This window comes from Prionailurus bengalensis, chromosome B3 (assembly GCF_016509475.1).
Source record: "Prionailurus bengalensis isolate Pbe53 chromosome B3, Fcat_Pben_1.1_paternal_pri, whole genome shotgun sequence".
NCBI classification, from domain to species: domain Eukaryota; kingdom Metazoa; phylum Chordata; class Mammalia; order Carnivora; family Felidae; genus Prionailurus; species Prionailurus bengalensis.
The window spans coordinates 72192039-72213698 of record NC_057355.1 but is presented as its reverse complement, the minus strand read 5'-3'; the positions used below and the strand labels follow the sequence as shown (position 1 = coordinate 72213698).

Genomic DNA, 21660 nt, shown 5'->3' with positions numbered 1-21660 from the left:
TGTAAGTTCTTCTTGGGTTTTTTTTCCTCTGCTCCACTTGCAGTGGATTACTTTATCTAATTTTTAGCCTTGACCTAATTTTTGCCTCTAGTCTATGTCAACTAACAACCTGAAAAAACACAGAGGTCTTCCTGTGAAATCTGGAAGAGAATGAGTGTTGTGTAAGATACTAACCTAGGTTTCTAGAATCTTGCATGACTTCACATATGTGCTGTTTTCTACATACCTGTCATTTATATTTCCAGTGCTTGTATTTCATTATGTAAAATGGGAATTTTATCTTTATTTGAAACTAGCTATTTGTGGACTGTGCTCTCTGTTTCTGAAACTGTTAATCACAGGGCATATTAAGATACATGACCTCTAAGTAGCTTATGGGAAATTAGAGAAACTAAACGTGTGATAGAAGTAATAATACGTGTATGAACATGGTTTTATGGGAGCTTAGGAGATGGAGTTATTTTCCCTCTTTGATCCAGGAAAGCTTCCAAGAGGAAGCTCCATCTGAGCAGGGCCAAGAGGACGAGCAGGGGTTTGCTGGGTAATACAGAAAGGATGAGCATTCTAGACTGATGGGTTGGTGTGGAAAAATGCACAAAGGTGGGGAAGGTCTGAGCGCTAAGAGATAGATGTTCAACAGATATCCAGCTTTTAGGTAAGAAAAATTGGAATCAGACTCTTGAATTGGTATAATATCATGACAAAGTGAATCCATATAATTTTTTACTAGTTTTCTATATTCTTGTTATCTGAAAATGCATTCATGTGACCGTTGATGTCCTTATGTAAATATGGACACAAACTGTGACCTGGACAGGACTCAATGCAGAGCTAATAGCACTCGGCTGTGTCATCTTGTTCTGTCGGATTCCTTAATTCCTCTGATTATTAAGAAAGTTTATTCATATACCTGGTGTGCGAAGCATTTTTATAGGTGATGAGGATGTAAAAGTGAATTAAGTGTGGTGTAATGCTGTAATGCTTATAGTCTCTGTAATGCTGATAGTAATGCTTATGGTCTTTTTTTTTTTAATGTTTATTTATTTTTGAGAGAGAGAAACAGAGTGTGAATGGACGAGGGGCAGAGAGCAAGGGAGACACATGAACTGAAGCATGCTCTGGGCTCTGAGCTGTCAGCACAGAGCCCAGAGCAGGGCTTGAACCCACGAACTCTGAGATCATGACCTGAGCTGGTCAGATGCTTAGCCAACTGAGCCACCCAGGCACCCCTAATGCTTACAGTCTTAATGGATAAAGAGCTGCACTCAAGTGTTTATAACAGGAGGCAAAACCCACACACTGTAGTCATAGTGAGTATATCTGGCTCAAGAGCTGCTCTGATTTGCCTATTCAATAGGTTTTTTGTTGTTGCTTGTTTTTAAAATAGGATTTTTGAAGTTGGTGGTAAGATATCCAAATGAGAATTTTCATGTGGAAAATTTGGATTTCTGGTTTGCCTTAATGTAGTCAAGTAGGTGGCCATTGTTAGCTCAGTGTAACCATCAGCTAGAGACCCTTGCTAAAACTGAGACACAAAGAATCAGCTTTTTAAAAAATTTTTTTTTTCAACGTTTATTTATTTTTTTGGGACAGAGAGAGACAGAGCATGAACGGGGGAGGGGCAGAGAGAGAGGGAGACACAGAATCGGAAACAGGCTCCAGGCTCTGAGCCATCAGCCCAGAGCCCGACGCGGGGCTCGAACTCCCGGACCGCGAGATCGTGACCTGGCTGAAGTCGGACGCTTAACCGACTGCGCCACCCAGGCGCCCCAAGAATCAGCTTTTAACATACTACTTTGCTTGTGCAATCAGAGCAAATAGAAATAAAGTGTCATAAGAATTACTTCTTTTATTAACTCCATGAAGAATATGAGCAACAGCTCTGTGAGCAATTAGAAACACTTGCAGAATGATGAGAATATAGAGGCTGCTTGGTTTTGAACAGAATTGGATAAATATGACAAAATCTTTGACCTTGGGCTTCATTTTTTCTACTGTCCTTGGGTCTTTTATTCTTATATTTTTAAAGCATATTTCTTTATTTTGAGAGAGAGAGAGAGAGTGCATGAGCGCACACCGTGTGCAGGGGCTGGGGTGGAGCAGAGAGAGATAATTCCAGGCAGGTTCCCTGCTGTCAGTGCAGAGCCTGAGTTGGGGCTTGATCTCATCTCAGGTGAGATCATGACCTGAGCCGAAATCAAGATTTGGATGCTTAATCGACTGAGCCGCCGAGGCGCCCCAGGTCTTTTATTCTTCTGTGAAAACATTTTCCAGGTACATATTTTTGACTTGAAGCTTGAAATAAAGCTGTTGGTAGAAGTATGAAATGTGAACAACTGGTGGGAAGTGAGGTGATTGATGGAAGGCAGGATGCATAAATAGCTAAAGCCTTCATTGTCATGTGTTCACTCTAATGCAAATGAATAATCAATACACGACATCTCTGGTTTCATATGTATTGTTGCTTAGAACAACACTGTGTGAAAAAGTGAGTTGAAAAAGGAAATGTTAATTAATAATAGGGATGGGCTGGAGCTCTGGTGCTGGGTGCCTGACATCTGGGAAACTCTGAGATAAACAGGCTTATGTGGGTCAACGCCCTAGTTGTCTGGCTTCTCAGTTTGAACTTGTTTCCCAACAGTGTTGTTTTCCAAGAATAGTCATTACTGCTGATATATTTAGTAGCTGGGTCTTTCCCTTGAATTGTTGGCCTCTTTATTGTTAAGGTATGTTCTTCCTCCAAACCCAGGGTATCTTCCTGCATGGAGTGTCATGCCCTACTCTGTCTCAGTCTTCTACTTGCCTCATACCTTTCCCTTAAGAGGGACAAGCCTGGTTTTCTGCTAAAGTGCATGGGCTTTTTAAAAAGGCAGATCAGAGTTTGACTCACAGCTCTGCTATTCACCTACCACGTGACTTCAGACAAGGCTCTTGTCTTCCTTTTTCTGCCAGGGAAACAGTAAAATTCTTTCCAGATACACAGACATACTAAGTCTGATGGTGGGCTACTCTAGATTCTGAACACAGGTAAAAACACTAGGAAGTGCTGAGAGTGTGACCTCCCAGACAGCATTTGTGTGAGGCTTAATCCCAATCGCCTTGTATGAAATAGGTGCACCAAAGAGGTGGTGGTTTCCTTGTTTATTTCCAACATTCCACGAGGCATACAAATCATGAATGATGCTGAGATATTTAGGCTATATAACACCCATCAAAGCTTCCTCTTGGGTTTAATGAGTTTTAGTCCTTTTTTGTTTTTCTTAGAGCAGTGTTTGAACCTTCTTGGAGTTAGCTAAGGGCAGGAACTACTTCACTGATACTTGTTGACTAACCAACCAGATCCCCCAGGGCGTTAGCCAGTTACCACACTTCACACCTGGACAGTCTCGGTGGTGTAAGATCACTCTGTAGTCTTATGTGTTGAATTGTTTTCTTGCTCAATTCTCTTGCTCAATGGAACAACAGCTCTGAGGGGTAGGGATTTGCATGTTGCCTTCAATGTAATAGTGAATGCTTTTCTTAATAATCTTAAAGCATCAATAACAAATATACATGTTGCATTAGTCAGGTTTCTCCAGAGAAACAGAGCCAATAGAATATACATAAAGATATTTATTATAAGGAATTGGTTCATGCAGTTATGAAGGCTGGCAAGTTCCAAGATCTCCAGGGTGAGTCGGCAAGCTGAAGACCAGGAGAGCTGATGGCGTAGTTCCAGTCTGAGGGCAGGCAGGCTTGAGACCCAGGAAAAGCTGATGTTTCAGTTTGAGTCATAAGGTAGAAGAAAGCTGATGTCCCAGTTGAAGGCCATCAGGCCAGAGAATTCTTTTTCATTTGGGGAAAGGTCTACGTTTTTGTTCTATTCAGACCTTTAACTAATTGGATGAGGCACACCCACATTAGAGAGCACTCTGCTTTACTGAGTCTATCAATTTAAATATTAGTCTCACCTTAAACCATCCTCACAGAAATATCCAGAATAATGTTTGATTGAATATCCAGGTGTTGTAGACTCTAAGCCTAAAGATCTCTCTTGTCTAGCAAAAGAGCGGATGCAGGATTGAAGTGAGAGATGGCTAATGTCTGGGAAAAGACAAGAACCCTGAATAAGGGTCCTTGCCCTGTATTTATTCAGATCAGAAGGCTTACAAATGTGGCGGGCGTACACAAAGAGACAAAGAAACTGTGAACATTAACTTGAGGAGATGAGGGGGCAAAGGGAATTTTGAAGATATACAGTGTTTGGGGTTTGGGCAATATAAAACAAAATCCAGGCGCCAGGCAGATGGGTGGATGGTAGTTAACAGCAGACAGGAGGTGTCGTGCTTGTTTATCTTTGCCAGCCTAGGGGATGAGACAGATAGGGGGAATCACCTCAGGGTTAACAAGACACCTTTTCTTTTGTTAACCATCTCAGCTCCGGCCTGCTTTGCCTGCAACGCAGCAGTCCAAAGTCCAATTCACCAATTTACCTAACCTGGCCCTATTCTCCTATGAAAGTAGCTTTCTGCTATAGTACTAAATTTGGGGGGCTTTCACCCTGAATATCTAATCTTGTTATTCCTATATATTGGGCACTTTTGCACTGTTTCTATTTCAGGCCTTTGCCTCTCCCTTTCTATTTTTGGGGGCTCAGCAGCCCCTCCCTATTTTGGGGTGCCTTTGCACCTCCCTATTCCTGGCACCTTTGTGCCTCCCTATTCTCGGGTGTCTTTGCACCCCCCTATTCTTGGAGTGTCAATCTGGTTTACCCAAACTCGGGTGTGAGCATTTTATTGACTTTGTAGTTCTTTATGCCTTGTTAACCCATTGGTATAAGCCCAGGGGATTCCTAAGCTTATCCCCCACATCCAGGCACCCTGTGGCCCACTCAAGTTGACACATAAAATTAAACATCGCATATATACATATATGTATTTATAATAGAATAGGTTTTATTTCAGGTAGTCTATTTTTTTCTGGATTTAGGCATAATCATTTAAGAAAATCAGTAGATTTTACATAGTAGAAAAATTAAATAGTAGAAAAATTCAGAAATGTCAATTGCATTTTCTGTAAATGTTCTTCTACACGCCCACATACCTACTCCTTTATTTTGTTGGGGATTCAGAGAACTACAGAGAATCTGAGCTGGAAGGAATTTGTTAGGTCTTTCATTCCAAGTCTTTCATTTAGCAACTGGGGACCAGAATGGTGGGGTGATTTGTCTCTCTGACACAGAAAATTTGTCTAGCTGACAGAACTGGGAATTAAATAAATGGCTCCTTGATACAAGGATTCTATTAGGACTATGTGGCAATTTAACAAATGAGATGGGTCTGTGGGCAATCTGTAGAGAATCTCCAGGTAGTGGGATAGAGGGAAGGAAGGAGGCAGGAGCTGGGACTGGGTGTGTAAGAAGAAGGAGGATCTGACAAGGTGAGCTCCTCAGCTGAGTACTTAGAGTGAGGAGACAGGAGAAAGGGAGGGAATGTGAAGTGTTGAGGGTCTTGGGGTCAGGGGAAGGAGGGACTGGTAAACCAGGGGAAGTGAGACACGGATGCCCTACTCTCTGTCTCTTCATTCCCTCTTTTGGGACAGAAAACACGACCCACATGTGGATCCTCTTCCCACTCACTCCTGGACAAGACTGTCTCCTTCTAGGCCAAGCTTTGTAATCAACTCCCCAGACTCCTCCACTCTACCACGGGGGATATGGATGTGAAGTAAGACCTCCCCTCTCCGGACACGGTTGATTCTCTCTGCTCAGCATCACAGTTGATCACTCCTCCTCCTTGGTGAGGCTTATCTGGGGAATGCAGCTTCTTATGACAGAGGCAAGGATAGAAACCACTGTGAGATCAGTCCTTGTACCCTCAAGGCAGATAGTCATGTCAAGTTTCAGGCTGGTCTCCAGGACATTCCTGTCTCCTGGCTCTTCCATGACTGCACAGGGCATCTGTTCTCAGCCTCTCTACAAGTTCCACCTCTTCTTCCTGGTACTTGGATTTTGGAAAGCCCCATGGTCAGTGTGTGCCCTTCATCATCTACACAGTCTATTATCTTATATGGTCTCAAGGCTTTAAATGCCATTGGCATTGATATTCTAAAATTCCTAGATTTATATCTTCAGTCTAGCTCTCTCTCCTGAACTTCAGACTCATATATCCAATTGTCCACATGGCATCATCACTGGATGTTTAATAGACATGTTAAACTTACCATGTCTCAAAGGGAGAGATTTCTCTTCTTCTCCTACCCTAAAACTGCTCCTCTGTTAACATCTCCCTTCTCAGTCGAAGGTAATATCATCCTTTCCACTTTGAAGCCAACAACTTTGGTGTTGTTCTTGATTCCTTTCTTTTTCTTTTGTCCCCCCTTCCAACCTGTCAGTAAAGTCAGTTGTTTTCACCTTCAAAACACATTCAGCCCTCTCTCACTGCCTCCACTGCTACCACCTGGTCTGAGAGACCATTTTTTTCCCCACCAGGATCATTACACAAGTCTGGGACCTGGACTCCCTGCTTCTACCCTTAACTTCACACACAGCAACCTGAGTAATCTTTCAGAATATAACTCAGATCATACAACTCTGCTCAGAATCCTCTAATGCCTCATTTAACTCTTGAGTAAAAACTAAAATCCTTACAAAAGTCCTTACACTCTTAAGCAATCTCTCCTCTCACACCCTTACTTTTCAGAACAATTCCCCTACTATTTATCTTCCCTCTCAATTCACTCTTCTCCAATGTCTGGTCTGTTTGCTGTTTGTGAAAGACAGACATATTCTCTTTAAGAAATCACCTCCTCTCCCCCAGATATATGTAAGGCTAACTCCCATACCACCTCTAAGTCTGTGCTTCAATGTCACCTTATCAAGGGCCCTTAACTACCCTACTTAAAAATGCTATTCAGGAAGACTGGGTGGCTCAGTTGGTTGAAGCCTCCCACTCTTGGTTTCTGCTCAAGTCATGATCTCACAGTTTGTGATTTAGAGCCATGCATCGGGCTCCGTGTTGTCCATAAGAAGCCTGCTTGGGATTCTCTCTCCCTCTGTCTCTGTCCCTCCCCTGCTTACACACACACACACACACACACACACACACACACTCTCTAAAAAAAAATAAACAAAAAAAAAAAGCTTTAAAAATTGTATTCATAGCTGCCCTTCATTCTCCTTCCTCTTCTATTTTCTTCCTCTCTTCTACAAGATCCCATGGATCTTATCACCTTAACCGTCTGCATAATTTACATTTCTTCTTATATTTACTCTCTGTCTCTCTCTCTTTTTGGCCTGCTGTATTCTCAGATGACTCCCACAAAGTCTGCACGTAAGTGTCTAGCAAATAAGTACTCAAGACATGATTGCTGAATAAGGCTCCCCAATGAAAGGCCCAACTGCCACTACACAATATTGCTGAGATGTCAAGGTCACGGACTGATTTGGGCTCCAGGCCAGCTCTTACCAGCTTCTCGCTCAACTGCATCTGCACTCTGGTCATCCATGAGGCCTAATTTGGGCGGGGGACGGGGGGAGCTGATGCACACAACCCCTTTCCCTATCTGGTAAGTGCTGGTGATCTAACCCCTCTTTATCCGTGGGGAACTTCAATCCTTCCTTCTAACGCTTCCTCCCCGGAATCCGCACCCCTCATTGACCCCAGCCCGCTGCCTCTCTCACAGAGTCTCCAATGGCTGAGGCCCTTGACCGCAAAGCGGGGTGGGCGCTGGCCGCCCTGGGTGAGTCTCCCCGACCGCGGGTGTAAATGCGCCTTCCCGCCAGCAGTGGGCAGGAGCCGCCGCGCAATCCAGTGCTGGACGTTCGCCAAGCTCCGGCCTGGCCCATTTCTGCGCGGGTTCCCCGCTCTGTCCCCGAATCCCGCCTTCTTCCAGGGCGGTGGTGACGCGGTGCTGGGCGTCTATTCCGGAAAGCTATGCTCCCACCCTGGGATGCTGTGCTTCGGGTTCCCGGGGCGCTCAAACAGCACTCCTGTCCACAGGGACTGTAGCGATAACACGGTGTAGGTTAATTTAATTACAGTGAATGGAATAAGATTGTAATTAACCTAGATTCAAAAGACATTTGGTTGCTAGGCTTTTCATGGTCTTTTGGTCAGCAAGGTGGCCCCAGGCCTGCCTTCTTGTACAGAAGGTTTTAAATGTCCCCTCCAAACACCATTGAACAAAAGCATTGACCCCTTTGATAAAGTTTCTGGAATGACAAATGAAAGGACCAAGCCTTTCTTCTTTTCCTAGACTATAACAAGTTCTTTCCTTACCCCGAGAGTGGAGAAAGAGTGCTCAGATGGAATTATGGAGAGGCCTGTCTGAAGAGGGATGATACTTAGTGTTTTCCTAAGAAATTGAAAAATTGTATTCAGGTGAAGTTGACCCATTGCATATTGAGCACATGGAGGCATTAACTGAGATCTAAAGGCTCACAGGGAACTAATTATGTAAACAGGTTCTGTAAATGAAATTACTATACAGGTTTTGTAGTACAGTGATGAAGAGTGTAGATTTTGAACAGCCTTGTCCAGGTACCAGTCCTGACTCCTTCTATACAATACTTATCATAAGAGTTGGTCAGAGGCACCTGGGTGGCTCAGTCAGTTAAGTGCCTGATTCTTGGTTTCGACTCAGGTCATGATCTCATAGTTTGTGGGTTTGAGCCCTGTGTCGGGCTCTCTGCTGCCAGCACTGAGTGTGCTTGAGATTCCCTTTCTCTCCCTCTCTTTGCTCTCTCCAGCTCTTGTTCTCCCTCCCTCCCTCCCTCCCTCCCTCTCTCTCTCTCTCTCTCTCTCTCTCAAAATAAATAAATAAACCTAAAAAGAAAGAGTTGGTCAGTTACTTATCATGCCTATGTCATCTAATCTGGAAAATATTGATAGCAATAATATACACATAACAGGTTTGCAGGGGAAATTTAATATGGTAAAATGTGTGTGTGTGCGTGTGTGTGTAAAGTATGTAGCAGAAAACATTACAAGGTAAAAGGTGATCTTACTAAGGAACATCAATCCTATTTATCAGGGTAGCAATGTGGTATACAGTACTGCTGTGACCCTTCTGTGATGTTTACAATGAGAGAGAACATGCTCATTTGTTTTCCTTACTCCCAAAGGCATTCGAACTGGGACTCAGGGTTTCATGTCTTTTTGAGTGAGTCCTGCATAGATGGACGGCAACTCCTACGGATGAGGCCTTATTTCTCAGAGACACTTATCCAAACTGAAATAGAGGAAATCACCTTTTAACATCTTGCTTTACTCATAAAATCAGAGCAAAGAGACATAGGTGATCACAAGAATTACATCTTGTATCAGTTCAGTGGTGAATCTGAGGAAGTGTCTCTGCAAACAATTAGAGCACCTTTTCCTAATGGTTACAAATCAGGATGTGCATGATTTAGTATCTCTTTTGTATAGAATTTGATAAATATGACCAAACTATTGACCTTGGGCTTCATTATTTTCTACTGTCCTTGGGTCCTTTACTCTTCTCTGTAAGCATTTTTCAAGGTATTTATTTATTATTTGTTTATGTATTTATGTATGTATGTATTTTTAAAAATTTTTAACGTTTTTATTCATTTTTGAGAGATAGAGAGAGACAGAACACTAGTGGGGTAAGGGCAGAGAGAGGAAGACACAGAATCCGAAGCAGGCTCCAGGCTCTGAGCTGTCAGCACAGAGCCCAACACGGGGCTCGAACCCACAAACTGTGAGTTCATGACCTGAGCCAAAATTGGACGCTTAACCGTCTGAGCCACCCGGGCACCCCTCACGGTGGAGTTTTTAAAATGACAACTCTGGATATGGCTGTACTGTATGTGTACACATTGAAATGTGTATAACAGATGGGAAATGAGCTGATTGATGTTAGTAGGTAAATATAAAAGTATTCACTGTCATGTATTATGTAATAAACACACACTTTCATGATATACTAATAATTATATACACATAATTTCATGTATACTATTGCTTAGGGCCAAGTTGTGTAAAAGCATGAGCTCATAAAATGGATAATGTTAATTAGTAGTACAGGTGGAATGGAGCTGTGGCCGAGTGCCTGATGTCTAGAGAGCCCTGAGATAAGCAGTTGGGCTTGTGTAAGTCGATACTCTACTTGCTTGAATTTCTCAGTTTGTGCTAATCCACTTATTTCATTATTGCTGAAATTTTTAGGAAATGAGGCTTTTCCTTCAGAGGGAGACTTGGCTTCTTACCCTGTTCTTCCTCCGAAGCCAAGATAATTTCCTGCACAAAGCATCATTCCTTCTTCCATCTCTGTCTACTCATCTCACATCCGTAAGAGGGACAAGCTTGGTTGTCTATTAAAGTACATAGGCTTTTTAAAAAGTTTAGAATTTGTTTCCTGAATTCCACATATGAGTGAAATTATATGGTATTTGTCTTTCTCTGATTGACTTATTTCGCTTAGCATAGTACACTCTGGCTTCATCCACGTTGGTGCACGTGGCAAGATTTCATTCTTTTATATGGCTGAGAGATATTACATTGTGTATATGTATATATATATGTATATATGTATATATATATGTGTATATGTATATATACATATATACATATATATGTGTGTGTGTATATATGTGTGTGTGTATATATATTTACATATATATATGTATATATATACATATATATTTACACATATATGTATATATACACATATATATTTATACATATATATGTATATATACATATATATTTACACATATATATGTATATATATACATATATATATACATATATATGTATATATACATACATATATATACACCACTTTTTCTTTATAAAAGAAAACAAATGAACATAGTGTGGGGGAAGAGAGGCAAACCAAGAAACAGACTCTTAACTATGGAGAACAAACTGAGGGTTACCAAAGGGGAGGTGGGTAGGGGGATGGGGGAAATAAGGGGTGGGTATTAAGGAAGTCACTCGCTGTGATGAGCACTGGGTGTTGTATGTAAGTGATACTACATATGAAACTAATTGCACTGTATGTTAACTAGTTGGAATTTAAGTAAAAACTTGGGGGGAAAAAGATTAGAGTTTGACTCATAGCTTTGCTATTCACCAACCTCATGACCTCAGACAGGAGCTCACTCTTTCTTTTCTACCAGAAAAACAGTAAAATTCTTTATGATACAGACATAATAAATTTGATGGTAGGTCAAGCAGGTAAAAGGTAAAAGGTAAAAAGGTAAGAAAGGGTAAAAGGTAAAAGGTAAAAAAAGGTAAAAGTCAATATCATCTCTAGAAAAGTGAAGGAGGGGGTTACCGACAAGACAGCATTGTTGTAAGGCTTGATAAAAATGTCTAGAATGGAATACCCATATGGTGTTGGGTTCCTTCATTTCCAATGCTTAATGGGAAATTATGCTGTATATAAATGATGAATGAAGCCAAGATATGTTAGGATATATAGTACCTGTCAAAGTTTCCTCCTGGGTGTAGTGTTCTGGGTCTCTTCATTGCCTATTAGACCAAAGGTAGGTGAAGGGAAGAGACTTTATGAGAGACAGCTGAGGACAGAAACTACTACATTCACGTCTGCTGACTGAGAGGCATCTCCGGTGCATTCGCTGGCTGGTCTCAAAGGTTTGGCAACATCTTGTAGTCTTTTGTGCTGATCTTTTCTCTTGTTCAATTAAATGACAGTTCTGAGTGACAGGCCTTGGCATCTTCTCTGTAATAAAATCAGCTTAAAAATGGTTTGCATCATCTTAAAATAATGATGTGATCTGTATATAAGAATAATTTTGTTTCAAATAATCATACCTTTTCTGCACAAATTCATAATGATTCTGGAAAATCAGATTTACATAGACAAATAGTACACATCTACCAAATTTCCCATATGCCTTCTCCTATGTGCGTGCGCGCGCGCACTCACACACCAGACTCCTTAATCAGAGTATTCAATTTCTTTTCTTACTTAAAAATTTTTTTTTTTACATTTATTTATTTTTTGAGAGACAGAGAGAGACAGAGCACAAGTTTGGGAGGGGCAGAGAGAGAAGGAGACACAGAATCCAAAGCAGGCTCCAGGCTCCGAGCTGTCAGCACAGAGCCTGGAGCCCGAAGCGGGGCTTGAACTCACAAACCGTGAGATCATGACCTGAGCCGAAGTCAGAAGCTCAACCGACTGAGCCACACAGGCGCCCCTCTTTCTTTTTTTTTTTTTTAAGTTTATTTACTCATTTTGAGAGAGAGAAAGAGAAAGGCAGAGAGAAAGGGAGAGAAAGAATCCCAAGCAGGCCCTGTGCTGTCAGCTTAATCTCACGAACTGTGAGATCATGACCTGAGCCAAAATCAAGAGACTGAGCCACCCAGGCACCCTTCTCCTTCTCCCTCTCCCTCTCCCTCTCCCTCTCCCTCTCCCTCTCCCTCTCCCTCTCCCCCTCTCTCCCTCTCCTTCTCCCTCTTCTTTTTCTTCTTTGACAGAGAGAGAGAGAGAGAGAGAGAGACAGAGAGAGAGAGAGCGCGAGAGTGAGCGCACCAGCAGGGGAGAAGGGCAGAGGAAGAGAGAGAATCTTAAGCAGGCTCCACACTCAGTGTGGAGCCTGATGTAGGGCTTGATCCCACAACCCTGGGATCATGACCATCCAGGTGCCCCTGGAGTATTTAATTTCTAAATAAAGTCTGAGCTGAAAAGAACTCCTAAAGACATTTGTACCAAATCTCTCAGTTTCCAGCTGAGGAGCAGCAAAGGTAGAGTGATATGTCAAGCTCATTAAAAAACAAATTAATGATAGAACTGGTTATTTAAAAACATGTTTTCTTGTTCTGAGGATCTATTAGTACTATGTGGCAATCCCTAAATGGATGGGTGTATCTAATCTGTAGAGTTCTCTGAGAGAACCCACAAGGCCAGGGAAGTGAGTTGGAGGGAAAAAAGAAGGGGGAGATAGAGATGGATGTGTGACCAGGCAGGAGGACCTCATGGAATAAGTTGCTCCTATAAGTGTTTGGAGGGGTGAGGAGAGATGGAGACAGGTGTGGGGAATGGGAAGTGCTGAGGGCCTGGGGTCTGGTCAAGGAGAGAAGAGTATCTGGGGAAACAAATGCAGGTGCCCTACTCTCTGTGTCCTCCCTCCCTCTTCTGGGACAGAGACATGAGGCAGATAAGGAAACATATTAACCTTACTTCCTGTTAATGTTTATTTTTTTGAGAGAGAGCAAGCAGGGGAGGGGAAGAGAGAGAGAGATAGAAAGAGAGAGAGAGAGAATCTCTGTACTGGTGGCGCAGAGCCTGATGTGGGGCTTGAACTCACAAAATGCAAGGTCATGACCTGAGCCAAGAGTCAGATGCTCAACTAACTGAGCCACCCAGGCGTCCTGCAAACATATTTACCTTGAGCTAAATCTCCTTATAAATTTTTGTTGATTAAGCTAAATGTTGTCCAGTGACTGCCACTAATCACAGCTACTAATTTTAGGTAATGTGCTTTTTCCTCTTGGGTGTCTTCAGAGGGCTAGGTTAGTCTCACGCTACAAAGGCAACTTTCTTCTCAATATGAAGACAAGTGTTTTCATGGAGAACAAATCTCTAAACATTTCCTTGTCCTGCTGCCTGGTGCATATCCTCTTCAGAAAGTTAAGGTCAGATAAAGGACACTGGTTTGAGTCAAAGCTCTACTACTTCTGAATAATGAGACCCTGTACATACTATTTAGCCAAGTGGAACACACCAGAAGACTGGACACTTTAAGCCCAATGGCCAGATATGCAGGGCCATGAACACACCAAATTGTGAGAGCTGTAAATAAGAACTGTTGTGCAACTTAAACAAAAGTAACTGAGCAAAGTAAAGTTCAAAAAGAGGAAGTGCTCTGTTCTTGGCCATGATAAAGTAGATAGAAGTTAAAGGATGTTGAAATCTAGGCATTCCATCTCAACTCAAGTTTGTCAGATTGCCTAATTGCTTTTGTCCTGTTGCCTAATTGCACAAAAGGCTTTTGAGACCCATCTGCCTGGGAAACCTATTAAGAGCCATGAAACCTGCTTACACTATAACTTGTTGATTGACTGTATGTGCACCTCCTGCCACCTTCATTAGCAAGGTCCCTAAGCTAGCTAGTTTTGGAGTTCTGGGAAGTCATATGTACTAATTCCATCCTTTGCCTTACTGAAATGCAGACCCAAGTCTCAGGCAGCTTCTTCTGTAATGAGAACACTCACTGTTTTAACTGTGGAGACAAAAACAATGCAATCTTTACATAAAAGTGACTAATATATATTTTTTTGCCTGAATAAACTAACAATCACTTTTAAGAACAGTTGGCCTTAATTAGATGAACAGTTCTCAAGTGGAAACCCGATTTGCAAACAAAATATTTCTCCTTACCTGAACATATACGAACTAACATGCACACACACACAAATCCCATGTGGGCTGATGCACACAAGTAATGCTCAATTAGGGAGTGAAAGAATGGCAGAGTGGAAAATATTTAGTCTATAACCTTCATTTTAGAGCTAACAAGTGGAGGATGAGGTGATTTGCCTACCTCCCATAGCAAGCTTGTGACAGACAGGCACCAAACGGCAGGTTCCTCTCTTCATGCTTGCGATGTCATCAGCACTCTGTCTGATGCTGGTAAACATTCTAGATGTGAAGTAGTAAACGTGAAATTAGTCCATCTAGGCAATGTGTTTAAGATCATTACAGACTTTTTCCATGTGGCCTTCATCCTGAGGTCTGGGAAGAAAATATCTACAATGTCATTTCTTCAGGATTAGAGGAAAGAGAGAGGCGGTGGAGGTTCCATTTTTGCTAGGCATATCCACTCTTGAGAGGGACATATCTATTTCTGTGGATGTCATCTGCTCGGCAAAAACTCTTCCCTGGGACTCTCAGCTATGAAAAAAAGGAGTTAGAATATTAGACTCAGAGACAGGAACCTGACACCCAGGCAGTGCTCAGAAACCCTGAACATCAGTTGGAAAGTTTCCTGATGATGGACCCTATCCAAGGAAGAGTTGGGGATCCTTATTTTGAGGCAAAGAAATATGTGGGGGAAACATGAAGTCTACTCCCTTAGAATTGAAATGATCACATTTTCTTTTTTTTTTAAGTTTATTTTATTTATTTTGAGAGAGGCAGAGAGAGAATCCCAAAGGTTCCACACTGTCAGCTCAGAGACTGATGTGGGGCTTGAACTCACGAACCATGAGATTCTGACCTGAACAGAAACTTAAGAGTTGGTTGCTTAACTGACTGAGCCACTCAGATGCTCCACATTTTCTTTTCAATAGCATTTAAAACAGGCATGTGTAGGGGTGCCTGGGTGGCTCAGTAGGTTAAGCGTCCAACTCTTGGTTTCAGCTTAGGTCATGACCTCATGATCCATTGGATGGAGTCCTGAGCTGGGCTCTGTGGCTGACAGTGTGGAGCCTGCTTGGGATTCTCTCTCACTCTCTCTCTGCCCTTTCACACCCTGCACACACTCTCTCTTTCTCAAAATAAATAAACATTAAAAAAATAAAACAGGCATATGTATTTAAAGAAGTGTGTGTGTGTGTGTGTGTGTGTGTGTGTGTGTATTTCAGGAAGTGTAAACATTTTTTATGATGCAAGTCATATGGTTTGTCAATTCCGTTCTGAGCTAGCAGGGACACCCACTTCCCTCACAGGCTAGGAATCATGTGGCTGATAGATGCAAACACTTTAGAGATGTTAAATTTTAGGTTAACTGGACTGCTCAATTAAGGAGCAAGAATCTACTTTGGGGTTGGGAAATAACCTTGTATGACAGTCCCATACAGGGGTGAGTAGGTGGTAGGCATCTCCTTTATTGACAAGTCCTTCTCTCTCCTTGTCTCTTACCCAGAGAAATGAAGGGATGTGAGGTAGAAGGAGGATGTGAGGACAGTAGTTGCTGTGAGTACAAGAAGAGTGAGTGTAGATAGGTCAGGAGAAGAGAATTTATGACATTAAGTATTTGGGGCAAGGAATTCTTAGAAATAGGTACTTAGGAGGAAGGGGACCATGGCCCACTCTCTGACCCCACTCTTCTTGACCTGTTTTCACAGGGAGCGTGAATCTGATGTGGACCTTCCTCCACCTTCTCTTCCTGGAGCAAACTCTTCACCCCAGGCCTGCTCTCCTCTACAAAACATACAGACAACACCAGGTCCTGGGTCCCTGGAGGACACCACCGATACTGTGAGGTGATGGTGAGGTGATGGTGGCTGATGCACAGGGGTAAATGCAAGACGATCAACACCTTCATTCATGAGGATGTGGCCACGTTGGCATATTTCTGCAGAATTCCACCTCTGCCCTCTACCAACAGCTGCTGTGTGCACAACAGTCACAAAGGTACTCACAATGTCAGTGTGCTTTGCCGCATAGGAACCAGACCCCTGCACTGCTATTACCACCTTAGGCCCATCCCTGTAGGCTGTGAGGACGGGGCACCTGTTCACCTGGATGGCTAGATGACTCCTGCACCTCACACAGGAAGCTAAGTGACTTGCACCCCACACCTCCAAACGTTTGAGGCCCTGGCCAAAGACTTCCCTGTAATGCTTCTCCTCTCGTATAGGGATCTCTCATTGTAACCATTCATGTGCACTTCCTGCATCTCTCTCCCAGCCTCTGCCCCCAAATCACCACTCCACTGGACACGCCGGCCACGGTGTCAATTTTTTTTGGTGCAAGACAAAATGGGGATGGAGGAGTTGGGGAGAGCTTGGGTAATGGGCATCTACTGTGGAAAAGCCTTGCTCTCACTGAGTGGCTACACAGGCCCGGCTGGCCGGGCAGATTTGCCCACAAGGTGCTCTGGTAACAACTCGCAGTGGCACTGGCCCTAGGCAGCCCTGAGTGGTCCGGCTCATAGGGTCTTTCTTCCCCACCTTCAGCTCCCTTCTCCCCAGCGGGCTCCTGCGGAGGGGATTAGGGACAACATCCAACGGGGGAAGCCCACTGCCTTTCCAGAAACAAAGCCCTGAAGCTGGGAAACAGCACTGGAAGGAGCCGCTACCTGGAGGAGAGAAGTGGTGAAGCAGGGACTCTGGCAGGTGCTCGCGGCCACCTCATTGGCCCGCAGGGGGCGCTGCGCCACCTGAATCCGTTGGCCAAGCAGAGACCAGAAATTTTTCCTGGGTTGATGGGTTGGAAATTTTGTGGTTACCAACACACGGCTGGGGGGTAACAGGTGAAGAAGCAGAAAATTCAGCCAATATGATTACAGTCTAACTTTCAAAGAACAGATTTCTGAATTTTATCATGACTTTCATGCTCTCATGCTCTTTAGTATTGAATTTACCACCTTCAGATTTACATTCCAGCTCTGTAGATATGAAGGAAAGAAAAGATTAAGTACAGAGCAGCTACTTATGCTATAAGCTTTACAGTTTCACTGTACTGGAAAAGAGTTTGTTTCTTTTTTTTTTTTTTAATTTTTAGTGTTCATTTATTTTTGACAGAGAGACAGAGAGCAAGTAGGAGAGGGGCAGAGAGAGAGGGAGACACAGAATCCGAAGCAGGCTTCAGGCTCTAAGCTGTCAGCCCCCCCAAAGGGGGGCTGGAACCCACAAATCATGACCTGACCCCGTCATGGTCATGACCTGACACGAAGTCAGATGCCCAACAAACTGAGTCACCCAGGTGCCCCAGTTTGTTTAATCTTGTAATCCATTGTATACACACTTCATTTCTTTTCTTTGTTTTTCTTTTTTTTAAAGTGCGCACCATGCCCAAAGACCCCTGAGATCAAGAGTTGCATGCTTTATCCTTGGAGCCACCCAGGTGCCCCTACACAATCCATTTCTGAAGGCAGTTTTTCTACCCACAAGAGGGAGAATCTGTAGGTGACTTTCTTCTCTACCCTGTGACTCCACCAAAATCATGTCAAGGCTTTAAATCAAAGGAAGGCACCTGACTCTAGGGCAGCCATCCACGGACTGACAGGCTGGGTGCCCATGAAAGAAACTGGTCTGGAGATTTTACTGTCCTGGAATAAGGTTGACAAAACTGGATACTCTTATTTTCATTTCCCCCCATAATTCCAGGAGCTGTGATTGTATTGTCTTCGTTTGTGACATTTAGCACGTAGCCTATTGCTTGCTATAAGAGAGCTTTCAATAAATCTTTAATGGGCCATTGTAATAGGTCCTGCTGGTGCTAAGGATTTTTTACAGATTCTGTTTTCAGAATGGGAAAGTTCCCTTCCCTTCTGCTCTCCGTTTCCATCTGTAAATGGATTGTGAATTTTGTTGAATAACTTTTCTTCATCTGATGACACAGCCATATACTATTTCCGTCCTAATCAGTTAATGGAGTGGAATTGAATAAAATTTCTGGACATAAGCAACTCCATTTTGAAGCTCTATTTTCCTTGTCAACTAATGAACTCTTGGACTGGGCCAGAAGCCACAATGGTTTTACAAGCGGTTCCTCATAAAATTTCAAATGAGCAACTGGCATTAGGATCATGTGAGGACAGGAAAGTTAATTAATACATACCAGTGACCGTTTCATTTGATAGCACCAATAAAGTAATCAGTAAGATAGTAATCAGAAGCGGTTCAATCAATTAGCACCAAATTACCTGTTTTTTTCTTCCTTCTCTTATCTAAAGCATGTAATTACCCCTTCCTTCTTTCTCATAAAAAACCCCCAGCTTTCCCCACCTGAGGGGGCACTTTTCTGGTTACCCTTAAATCTAGTCCCACATTATAACTCTGAGACCCCAAATAAAAGCCTTTGCTCTTCTTCTTTTTCTTTTAAAATTTATTTATTTATTATGAGAGAGAAAGAGAAAAAGAGAACGGGGTAGGGGCAAAGAGAGAGGAGAGAGAGAATCTCAAGCAGGATCTGCATTGTCAGGGAAGAGCCTGATTCCAGGCTCTATCCCACAAACCACAAAATCATGACCTGAGCAGAAATCAAGAGTCAGATGTTCAGTGGACTGAGCCACCCAGGTGCCCCACCTTTGTTCTTTTTCACTTCTGCCTTCTTTTCTTGGTTAATTCTGGGTGAATTGCATTAGTTGATTTTAGACTATTAAACCAGCTTTGAGATAAATCCATTTTGGTTATGCTAAACTGTCTTTTTATATATAAATGAATTTACTTTGCTAATATTTAAGGATTTTATTTTGCATTTATGGTCATGAGTGAAATTGGTATGTATTATTATTATTATTATTATTATTTGTGTTATCTTGTCTGATTTTAGTATCCAGGTTGTATGTTAGCCTTCAGAAATGAGCTGAAGAGTATTCCTTCTTTTTCTATTTCCTATAATTGGAATTGTGTGTTATTTTACTATTTACAGAACTCATCTGTAAGGCTGTCTGGTGCTGGCATTTTCTATGTGACTGTTTTTTAACTTATGTTTCAATCTCTTTATATTGTTATGTAGATACTGAGTTTTCTATTCTTTTTTTTTTTGAAGTTTATTTATTTATTTTGAGAGACAGAGAGAGAGCGAGTTTGAGGCAGAGAGAGGGGGGTAGAGAGAGAATCCCAAGCAGGCTCCACACTGTCAGTGTAGACCCTGACACGGGGCTCAAACTCATGAACTGTGAGGTCATGACCTGAGCATAAATCAAGAGTTGGATGCTTAACTGAGCCACCCAGGTGGCCCTCTATTTCTTCTTGAGATAGCTTTATCAGGTTGTATTTTTATCTAGGAATTTATCCATTTCATCTAAAGAATTTTAAATATATCAGCATAACCGGATGATGTATGAAGTGATTGTATACCTGGAACTAAAGTTATACTGTATGTAAATAAAAAATTTTTAAATATATATATCAACACAAAGCTATTCATAAGCTATTTAATATTTGCAGCATCTGTTTTTACATCTTATTTCTGTTATGACATTTTATTTGTACCCTTTATATTGATAAACTTATGAGATGTGTCTCTGTTATTAGGCTTATTAAACAAATACTTTTTTTTTAAAGTAGGCTCCATGGGCATGGAGCTTGAACTAACAACCCTGAGATCAAGACCTGGTGCTCAATGGACTGAGTCATGCAGGAGCCCCAAACAGTGACTTAAAAACATTTTTTTAAATGTTTATTTATTTCTGAGAGAGAGAGAGAGAGACAGAGAGTGATCAGGGGGAGGGGCAGAGAGAGAGAGAGACACAGAAAATTTGAAGCAGCTCCAGGCTCTGAGCTGTCAGCACAGAGCCCAACATGGGGCTTGAACCCACAAAGCATGAGATCATGACCTGAGCCAAAGTCACACACTTTACTGACTGAGCCACCCAGGGACCCCCCCCCCCCCCGCCCCAAACGGTGACTTTTCCTTAAGGTTTATTTATTTTGAGAGAGAGAGAGAGAGAGAGAGAGAGAATGAGTAGTGGAGGGGCAGAGAGAGAGGGAGAGAAAGAATCCCAAGCAGGCTCCATGCTGTCAGCCCAGAGCCTCAAGTGGGGCTCAAACTCATGAACCATGAGATCATGAACGGAGCTGAAACCAAGAGTCACATGCTTAACTGACTGAGCCATCCAGGCGACACCCCCCTAAATAATGACTTTTTCAGACATACCAAAGCTAAAAGAGTTCATTGCCTGAAAGAAGTCTTTCAGATAGAGAAAAAATGACAGCAGGTGAAAATAGGAATCTACACAAGGAAAGAAAGACATTGGAAATTGTAGCTATATGACAATATGAACAATTGCTGGGAATAATGCATGGGGATAGTTTGGAAAGTTTTGATTTACAATGCTAAACTATGGGATTTTGTTCTCCATGAAGGAATATGCTTATTTTCTAAAGGAAAACCTCTGATAATATAATTTTATTTAGCCTTCCAGTAAGTGTCAAACACAGTAAACCTGTCTCCAAATTAAAAAGAAAAAGTCTTTACAAGAATTTTAAGGAGAACAGATCCCCACCCTGGTAATCACATGCACTTGAAACAGCTGTGGCAGGGGGAAGGCCGCCACCACTGAGGCAAAATTTCAAACACAGTTCTCAGTTCTCAGGCTGTTGTCCTGAGTAGGGAAAATAACTGAATTACTCCGCAATAAGAGAAAGGATAAAAAGTGATGGCGGGGCGCCTGGCTGGCTCAGTCGGTTGAGCAGGTGGTTCTTGACCTTGGTCATGAGTTTGTTCCTCATGTTAGGTGTAGAGATTACTTAAATAAACAAACTATGGGAAAAAAATAAATGAAGGGAATCTAGGATGGAAAACAATGCTGCCACTATAAAAAACACCCTAGGAGAAAGCTTATAGGAATGGGAAAATATTCCCTATATATTGTTAAGCAACAAACAAACAAAAGAACACAACAACAAAGAACACCAAAAGGAGAAAAGAAGAAAAAAAGCAGAACATAAAATAGTATGTATCCTATCACACATTTTAGTTTTAAATTTAACCAGACACAAAATAATAGTTGGACATTGGTGAATGTGAAGAGTATCTTCAACTGGTGAGATTACAGCTAACTTGTTTTTGTTTTTTTAAGATTTGTGATTTTCTCAAATTTCCTAATGTTTCTGTATTGAAAATGTGTTACTTCTCTAATAAGGAAAAGAAATGAAGATGTTATTTAAAATATTGGCTCCTTAAATCAGACATTCTGAGGTTTCTTTACAGATTCACCAAAACCCACTTCTTGCTGCATTGGGGACTGCACACTCAGCTAGACTTTTGGACTCCTCCTCCAGGTGGGTGATA

At 42.2% G+C, this 21660-nt stretch overlaps 1 long non-coding RNA gene across 1 annotated transcript; it reads left to right on the top strand.

The window, feature by feature from the left end:
• Positions 1–15582: 15582 nt before the first annotated feature.
• On the top strand, positions 15583–18729 carry LOC122467691. Its single transcript, XR_006293046.1, has 2 exons — positions 15583–16329; positions 17700–18729. It is a non-coding gene; the product is annotated as an uncharacterized LOC122467691 (long non-coding RNA).
• Positions 18730–21660: the final 2931 nt, after the last annotated feature.